The following is a 9,929-nucleotide window of genomic DNA, read 5'->3' on the forward strand; positions in this document are numbered from 1 at the left end:
AGCTTGCTTATACTACTACTACATCTATCTTACTGCTACTGTACTACTACTACTAATCATACACTAATTTTACATACTCTCCTACTACTACTACACACTGACTACATAATCTTGTTACTCTACTACGTCTACTACTACTAGGTACTAACCTAACTACACTTACTGACAACTTCTACTACACTATACTACAATTACTTCACTCTATACTACCTCACATTATCTAACTACTACTACTACTACTAACTACTAGTTACTTACTACTTACTGCTATACTACTACTATTACTAACTTTCCACTACTGCTACTGAAAAGTAACTACTACACTAATAACTAGTGACTACATAATTTTTAACTAATACTACTACTACTACTACTACTAGTACTACTACTGCGACGTAGGACTATGGCTGCTGCTAATCTACTACGATTCTTACTACTGACTACTACTACTGTACTTACTACTGACACTACTAGCCTACTACGACTACTGGACTTTAACTACTCTACTACTACTACTACTCTGCTACAACTCCAGAACTTACACACGCTCTCTTACTACTACTACTACTAATACTACTTACTTCTACTGATACTACTAACTAGTAATACTACTATACTACCTACTAAATACTGTAACTGCTGAATACTATTACGACTAACTACACTATACTATGATAGCTTACTGCGTACTCACTACTTACTATTAATTTAAAAACGACTACTATTTATACACTTCTACTAAGCTGACGGACCCCTAGGACGTACGCGCTGTTACCTACTACGTCCTTCTACTAACTCTCTTACTACTAACGACGCTACGTTACTACTACTTACTATCACTACGACTTCTACTACTTCTGCCTCTAGTCCTACCTGCTCTCTACACTAGAATAGATTCTGATACTACTACTACTACCCACTACTACTACTACTACTACTTACTACTTTACTACTACCTTACTACTACTACATACTACTATATTATGATACTATACTACTATACTACTACACTACTATACTACTACACTACACTTACTACATTTAACTACTGTAATATTAACTACTACTGACTACCACTACTACAAACTACAAGTGCTCTCTACATGAGTTACTCGAGACTTGAGTAGCTTACTGACTACTATACTACTATTTGACTATACTTGACTGATACTGCTACTTTAACCGATGTGAAATGGCTAGCTAGTTAGCGGTGGTGCGCGCTAATAGCGTTTCAATCGGTGACATCACTCGCTTTGAGACCTTGAAGTAGTGGTTCCCCTTGCTCTGCAAGAGCCGCGGCTTTTGTGGAGCGATGGGTAGCGATGCTTCGTGGGTGACTGTTGTTGATGTGTGCAGAGGGTCCCTGGTTCGCGCCCGGGTCGGGGCGAGGCGACGGACTAAAGTTAAACTGTTACACTATAATATTATTTATACTACTACTACTACTACTACCACTACTACAACTGCTCTCTACTACTACTACGGCTACTGATATTACTATTACTAATACTACTATTACTACTACTACAACTGATACTGCTAATACTATTAGTAACACTACTACTACTACTACTACTACTACTGATACTGCTACTGCTAGTATGAATACTACTACTACTACTACTACTACTACTGCTACTACTACTTATACTACTACTATTACTAATACTACTATTACTACTACTACAACTGATACTGCTACTACTATTATTAATACTACTACTACTACTGATACTGCTACTAATATTATTAATACTGCTACTACTACTACTACTACTACTACTAGTACTACTACTACTACTACTGCTACTACTACTGATACTACTACTATTACTCTATACTACTACTACTGCTATTACTAGGACCAGGCAGAGGGTCCCTGGTTCGCGCCCGGGTCGGGGCGACGGGACGGACTAAAGTTAAACTGTTACATTACTACAATTATTTATACTACTACTACTACTGATACTACTACTACTAACACTACTACTACTACTATTACTCTCTACTACTACTAGTACTACTGATATTACTACTACTACTACTACTACTAATGTGACTAGGACTACGACTACCACTACTACTCTCTACTACTACTAATACTACTGACACTACTACTGCTATTATTATTACTACTACTACTGCAACTTGGACTAGGACTAGGACTACTACTACTACTACTACTACTACTACTACTACTACTGATATTACTACTACTACTACTACTACTACTACTACTACTACTACTGATATTACTACTACTACTACTACTACTACTACTACTACTACGATATTACTACTACTACTACTACAACTACTACTGATATTACTACTACTACTACTACTACTACTTCTACTACTATTACTACTACTTCTACTGATAGTACTACTACTACTAATACTACTACTACTACTGCGACTAGGACTATTACTACGACTGCTTGTACTACTACTACTACTACTACTACTACTATTACACAATGAAAACAATTGTTGACTAAGTCCACGTTGGTTATTAATAAAATCATGTTTCATTAACACACTTCTGGAGTGAGTGATGAATTCATCTGATTGGATATGAAGTGGAGTGAGTATTGAATTCATCTGATTGGATATGAAGTGGATGCGGTCATTTCAAGAACATTTCCAGATTATTGTCTGCATGAGTAAGAATTCACCTCACAGGTGGGTCTGTACAACTAACGAGTACCTCCTCACATGTTACTGACCCCATTCACACAAAGGGCAGTAGGCAATTACCCTGTTTGGGTGTGTTTTTTTATGTGTGTGTGTATGAGGGTGTGTGCTCATACATGCATCTGTGTGTGTTTGTTTTTGAGTGTGTGTATGAGTGTGTGTGTGTGAGTGTGTGAATGTGTGTGTGAGTGTATGAGTGTGTTCTTGAGTTTGAGTAGGTGTGTGTTTGCTTAAGTGTTTGTGTTTATCTCCTGCCAGTCACGCAGGGGGAATGGGATCATGGCCAGATGGTGTCCTCTCCAAAGCCTGATGTGCCAATGGATACCAAGACCTCCCATCATATCCCACAATCCTCTCTTTTCACCCCCACTCCAGCCCAAAACTGTCAGAGCAAAAGTACCTCAGCTAATTTACAGAGACCTAATTCTCACACACACACCAATGTCCCGGGGGAAAACAGAGATGAGGAGAGAGAGAGAGGAGAGAAGAATGGTGGGTGGAGATGGAGAGAGGGGGGAAACGAAAAAGAGAGGGAGAGAAGGAACTAATGGGCTGAAATTTAGCAATGTAAGCGTAATTGTTAACATTTTCATCAGCCTACAAGGCCCCAGCACAGAGAACATCTCCCTTTGTCTCTGACTCAGACAGAGAGAGAGATGGAGGGAGGAAGGAAGGGTGAGAGTGAGGGAGTGAGGGAGGTGGAGAGAAAGATGACTCCCTGGGGACTATAGGTATGTTGTGAGAGTGCTGTTTGTTCTATGTGACTTCAGGGTTTTGGGCTCAAAGCATGTCTCCAACATTGGCTTCAGAGAGTGATACAGTGAGAGTAAAAGGAGATAAAGAGAAAGAGCGAAAGAGAACGAGAAAGAGAAAGAGAGAGATAAAGAGAGAAAGAGATGAAGAGATAGAGAAAGAGATGAAGAGAAAGAGATGAAGAGAAAGAGATGAAGAGAAAGAGATGAAGAGAAAGAGATGAAGAGAAAGAGATGAGGGGAAAGAGAAAGACACAAAGAGAAAGAGATGAAGAGAAAGAGACCCAACCATGTATGGCTGAAGCTCTACAGACCAACCAAAGGCTGGACTGTCATCTCCCCAACATGTATGGCTGAAGCTCTTCACAGACCAACCAAGGCTGACTTTCATCTCCCCAACATGTAAGGCCTTGAGCTCCTAAGACCAAACCAAAGGCTGACTGTCATCTCCCCAAATGTAAGGCTTCGAGCTCTACAGACCAACCAAAGGGCTGACTGTCATCTCCCCAACACTTGTAAGGGCTGAAGCGCTTAGGACCAAACCAAGGCTGTCTGGTCATCTCCCCCCCCGACCATGTAAGGCTGACTCTACAGACCAAAAACAGAAGGCTGACTTGTTCATCTCCCCAACAGTATGGCTGAGCTCTACAGACCAAACAAGGAGCTTGACTGTCATCTCCCCAACATGTAAGGCTGAGCTCTTAGACCAAAACCAAGGCTGACTGGTCATCTCCCCGATATGTAGGCTGAGCTCTACAGGACCCAAACAAGCGCTGACTGTTCATCTCCCCAACATGTAAGGCTCAATCTCTAGCAGACCAAACCCAAGGCTGCACTGTCATCTCCCCGACATGCTGAAGGCTTGAGCCTCTTACAGACCAAAACCCAAGGCTGCCACTGTTCATCTCCCCAACATGTATGGCTGAGCCTCTACAGAACAAACCAAGGGCTTACCGTCATCTCCCCAACATGCTAAGGCTGAGCTCTAGAGACCAAAACCAAGCGCTGACTGTCATCTCCCCGACATGTAAGGGCTGAGCTCTACAGACCCAAACCAAGGCTTGGACTGTTCCATTCTCCCCAACCATGTACGGCCTGCACCTCTACAGACCAACACCAAGGCTGACTGTCATCCTCCCCGACATGTAAGGCTGAGCTCTACAGACCAAACCACAGGCTGCACTGTCATTTCTCCCCAACATGTTCATGGACTGAGCTCTACAGACCAAACCCAAGGCTTGCACTGTCATCTCCTCCCCCGCACAAAACATGTCCATAAGCTGAAGCCGTCTCAGCGCAGATCGCTCAAACCAAGGACCTGCACTCTCATCCTCCCCGACCATGCTAAGGCTGAGCCTCTACAGACCAAACCAAGGCTGACTGTCACTCTCTCCACACACCTGTCAACGGCTGACACGCCTCCTACGAGGACCAAACCCCAAGGCTGACTTCATCTCCCCGACATGGTAGGCTCGAGCTCTACAGACCAACACTTCATCTCCCCACATGCTAAGCGCCTGAGCCTCTACCAGGACCATTAAGAAAAACGTGTTTCACGTGCCTATAGCGATTGTGTTTTTAACACATCACAGACCAGCAGATGAACACAAAAATTGCCACACACACGGACACGCACAGAAGGACACACACAGCTATGTTTTAGTGCTTTTTTCTTTTTTACACTTTTGTAAATAACCTGAAAAAATTGGTGATAGCATGTAAGATGATGTGAATTAATCACGGAGAGGGAACTGTACGTAAAATGTTGGCGATTCTCTCTATCAAAGCAAATCCGCCTTCTCAAAACGTTCTCTTTCTGGCTTTGTGTGTAGCAGTCAGTTATGTTGGAATTGAACTGTCCGAGCTAGTTTGAGGTGCGGTACATGGTTATAAATGAGGTACCAGGGATGTTGAATTAACTGTTCAGAGCTAGTTGCACGGTGTACCTATGGTCATAAATGAGGTTACCATGGGATGCTTGAATTGAACTGTTAAGAGCTCAGTTGACGGTGTACATGGTCATAAATGACGGTACAGGGATGGTGGAATTGAACTGTTAGAGCTAGTTGACGGTGTACATGGTTATAAATGTGACGGTACAGGATCGTTGAATTGCAACTGTTTAGAGCTCAGTTCTGAGGCGTGTTAACAATGGTTATAAATGAGGTACAGCGATGTTGAATTGAACTGTTATAGCTAGTTGACGGTATTTGTAAAACATGGTTATAAATGACGGTACAGGGACTTGTTGAAAATTGAACTGTTAGAAGCTAGTTGAGGTGTACCAATGGTTATAAATTGAGGTACAAGGATGTGAATTGAACTGTTTAGAGCTAGTTGAGGTGTACCCATGCGTTATGCAATCGACGCGTACAGGGCATGTTGAACTGGAACTGTTAGAAGCTTAGCTTGACCGGTGTACATGGTTATAAATTGACGGCTACAAGGGCATGCTTGAATTGAACTGTTTTAGAGTAGTTGAGGTGTTGCATTGGTTATAAATGAGGTACAGGATGTTGAATTTGAACTGTTAGAGCTAGTTGAGGTGTACATGGTTTAAATGAGGCTAAGGAGCATGTTGAACTTCAACTGTTTAGACTAGTTGAGGTGTACATGGTTATAAATGAGGTAACAGGGATTTGAATTGAAACTGTTTAGAAGCTAGTTGAGGTGTTACATGGTTATAAATGAAGGTACTGGGACTTGTTGAATTGACACTGTTAGAGCTAGTTTGAGGTGTACATGGTTATAATGAGGATCAGGGATGTTTGAGTGCTTGAAACAGCAGTCTTACCAGTTGCGAGCGCTGTAACCGTAGCAGTAGTGGTCCCTTGTCTCAGCTAGAGGAAATGTGTTTTCAGTGCGTTCATGGTGGCTCGGTTTCAGAACGGGAGATGCATTATTACAACTGGTGTTTGACAGCCACAGCTTGATTGCTGACTCGCCCTGTTTATTTTTTTTCTTTGGAAAATTGTTTTTTTCCAACAAAAAACCAAAAACCCACATACACACAGATATAAAACACAGACACACACACACAAACACCACACACACGTTAGTTTTACTATCCAAGTGGGGACCCAAAAATGTATTCTCATTTAAAAAATCCTAATTTTCCCATTCGCCTAACCTAATTCCTGAACAAAACTCTAACCTTAACCTTAACCTTAACCTTAACACTAAACCCTAACCCTGAACTTAAAAATCCTAACCCTAACCTTAACCCTAACCCTAAAAACTAACCCTAAACATTAACCTTAACCCCTAACCAATAACACCTAAAACTAACCCTTAAACCCTAATATTAACCCCTAACCTAAACCGTAACCCTAACCCCTAACCCCCAACCCTAAATATAACCCTAACCTACCCCACACACACACAACACACCACACACAACCAACACACACGCTACGCACGCACGCTCGCACGCACGCACACACACACACGCACGCTGCACCACAACACCACACACACACACACACACACACACACACACACACACACAACAACACACACCACACACACACACACACACACACACACACACACACCCACACATCACACCACACACACCACACAACACACACACACACACACACCACACACACTCACACAAACACACACAACACACACAACACCACACACACACACCCCACACCACACACACACACAACACACCACACCACACACACACACACATCATGCCTCCACCCCATCAAGGCCTACACCTTGAGAGGATCCTTTGAACGTCTCTTCCATTGCCAGCGTTTCTAGCCACCTAATATTACACGTTTGCTATCTTTTACCATCGGCTCGTGTCATCGGCAACCCCAAAATATTCCACTCATTCTCTGTCTTCTCTCCCCTTCTTCCGGCTTTCATATTGCCCTTACATCATGAAAACTCTGCAGTAACTTGAGCTAGGTGTCTTGGCTTGTGTGTGTGTGTGTGTGTGTGTGTCGTGGTGTGTGTGGTGTAGCACTGTTGTGGTGTGTGGTGTGTAGTTGTGTTGCGTGTGTTGCATGTGTGGTGTGTGTGTGGTCTGTGTCGTGCTAGGTGGGTCTGTGTGTGATGTGTGTGTGTGTTGTGTGTGGTTGGTGGTGTGTGTGTTCTGTGGTGGTGCGTATGACGTGTGCATGTGGCGTGTTATGTGCTGTGTCGTGTACTGGAGGGGAGAGATTTGAGTGAAGTTCATTAAACCTCAAAATTATGGATTCCTCTACGCAATTCAGATCCAGTAGATGTGGAGTGGGCGATGCCCGCTGCAATAACTAAAAACAGAACAGCCCCGCAATCATATATACCTTGTTTGGAGCTTGTCATGCATTGCTTGTGGTGTGGTGTGTGTGTGTGTGTGTGTGTGGTGTGTGTGTGGTGTCGTGTGTGTGTTGTGTGTGGTGTGTGTGTGTGGTGTGTGTGTTGTGTGTGTGTAGTGTGTGTTGTGTGTGTGTGTTGTGGATGGTGTGTTCGATGGACTGCTGGTGCTGACAAGCTAACCAGCCCTATGCTGGCCGGGGCGTGGCGTCCCCATGCTGTTGTTCGCATGATGATTTACAAAAGAGGTTCCCTGCCTCCTTTTCTACCTGAGGGGGATGAACTGCGTTTCAAGAGCGAGGACAGCGGGCCAGATGCCCTAAAGAACCTCCGGTCAATATGATTGGCGACGGGTGTGTTTAGAAATACCACCTGTCGATGGTGCTTAGACTGTGATGCTAAATCTATTGCTTCTGGTCTGTGCTGTTAACTGATTTCACATATGCATTTTGCAGTGGTATATTGTTTGTTTGTATCTCGTCACTAATAGCAATCTCGCTGCTATGTTGCAGACATGGTGTAGTCCTGTTGTTTTAATCTTTTTTGACCCATTATTAACCTGACAGAACCTGTTAGAACTCAAATCAAGAAACAGATTTACACAATCACTCTCATCCGTCGCTGTCTTTCCACTTTCACTGTCTCTCTACTCCTGCACATGCATACACCACAACACACCACACACACAGTGTTGAGAGACTGTACTAAACCGATTGATCAGTAATAAATCACCCAACCAGCGCCGAATAAATTCACCACCTCCTCCCGAGATCCTGAAACGTCCCTCATCTCTTCATATGAGCAGAGACGAGAGAGGAGATTAGGCAGAATTAGGCCAATTCCACTAATAAAAAAACTCAAAAAAAATAGCAATTAAGTTACCTTTTGGGGAAACACTCTATAAATACAGTGGACCCCCTCTGCTCAATTATAATTACACCAAGCCCTGCAATGCCGCAAGAGCTGAGCAAAGAAAAGAGTCCCCTCAATCCAGCTGGTCTGGGCGAGTTCCCAACAAACCTGTTCATCAAAAACAGCACTGAAGCACTCACGGCACCAGACAAAACAATCCAATTACTCAGGGAAAACGCGAAACTACAACACAGTTCAAGAAACAAAACCTATATTGCTTATTGGCTGAACACATAGGCACAAACAGCAAAGCCAAATGGCAGTGCTAAATCTGGCCCTAAACTCGAACAGTTACACTGTGGCTAAAAGTGATTTGGACCGATGTTACTGGATCTCAAAAACTTAGATAAACCTTTGACAAAGTACAGGCTCACGTGAGCCACATCCTTGCCATTGAGAAGGCGTTTGACCACAGGATAAACTGCTCCCTGTAGGAGGAAAGGCTGTGCAAACACTGCAGCACACAGCAGAACCTGCGGACGGAGCTTGGGCTATTTCTCTGACAAAAATGTCAAAAAATTAAAACACATTAGAGAAGTGTCATTTCCCCATACTTGTGAACCTATTGACAGTTTCCAAAGACCTCTCTGATGAGCGATAGCTAACATCCTTATGGCGGCGAGGACGCAGAGAGCTCGTGGTGGCCAGCGCACTAAACATTGCTGCCGTTGCCATAAGTTGACGACAGTGTCTGACAACACCAATCTCAACCTGCACTGCTGTACTCTACCTGTCATTGCTTTATTGTTATTGTTTGGAATCTCGTCATCGGTTACTTGGTTGCACTTGACGTTATTGTTGTTACTGTTGGTCCCGTGCACAATTTTGATTTCTCATTTTTATTTTTATATTGTAAATATCCAAAACAAGCTTTGGCAATATGTACATTGTTACGTCATGCCAGCTAAAGGAAATATGAATTGAATTGAATTGGAAAAATTGAGAGAGAGAGAGAGAGAGGCCAGATAGAGGAGACGGAGAGAGAGAGAGAGAGATAGAGAGAGAAAGAGGGAGAGAGCCGAGAGAGAGAGAGAGCAGAGGAGAGAGCGAAGAGAGAGACGAGAGAGAGAGCGAGACAGAGAGAGAGAGAGAGAGAGAGACGAGAGAGAGAGAAGAGAGAGAGAGAGAGAGCAGAGAGAGAGAGAGAGCGAGACGAGAGAGAGAGAGAGAGACGAGAGAGAGAGAGAGAGAGAGAGAGAGAAGAGAGACGAGAGAGACGAGAGAGAGGGAGAGAGACGAGTGCGGAGAGAG

The sequence above is a fragment of the Salvelinus sp. IW2-2015 genome, unplaced genomic scaffold, assembly GCF_002910315.2.
Source record: "Salvelinus sp. IW2-2015 unplaced genomic scaffold, ASM291031v2 Un_scaffold4592, whole genome shotgun sequence".
Lineage (NCBI taxonomy): Eukaryota > Metazoa > Chordata > Actinopteri > Salmoniformes > Salmonidae > Salvelinus > Salvelinus sp. IW2-2015.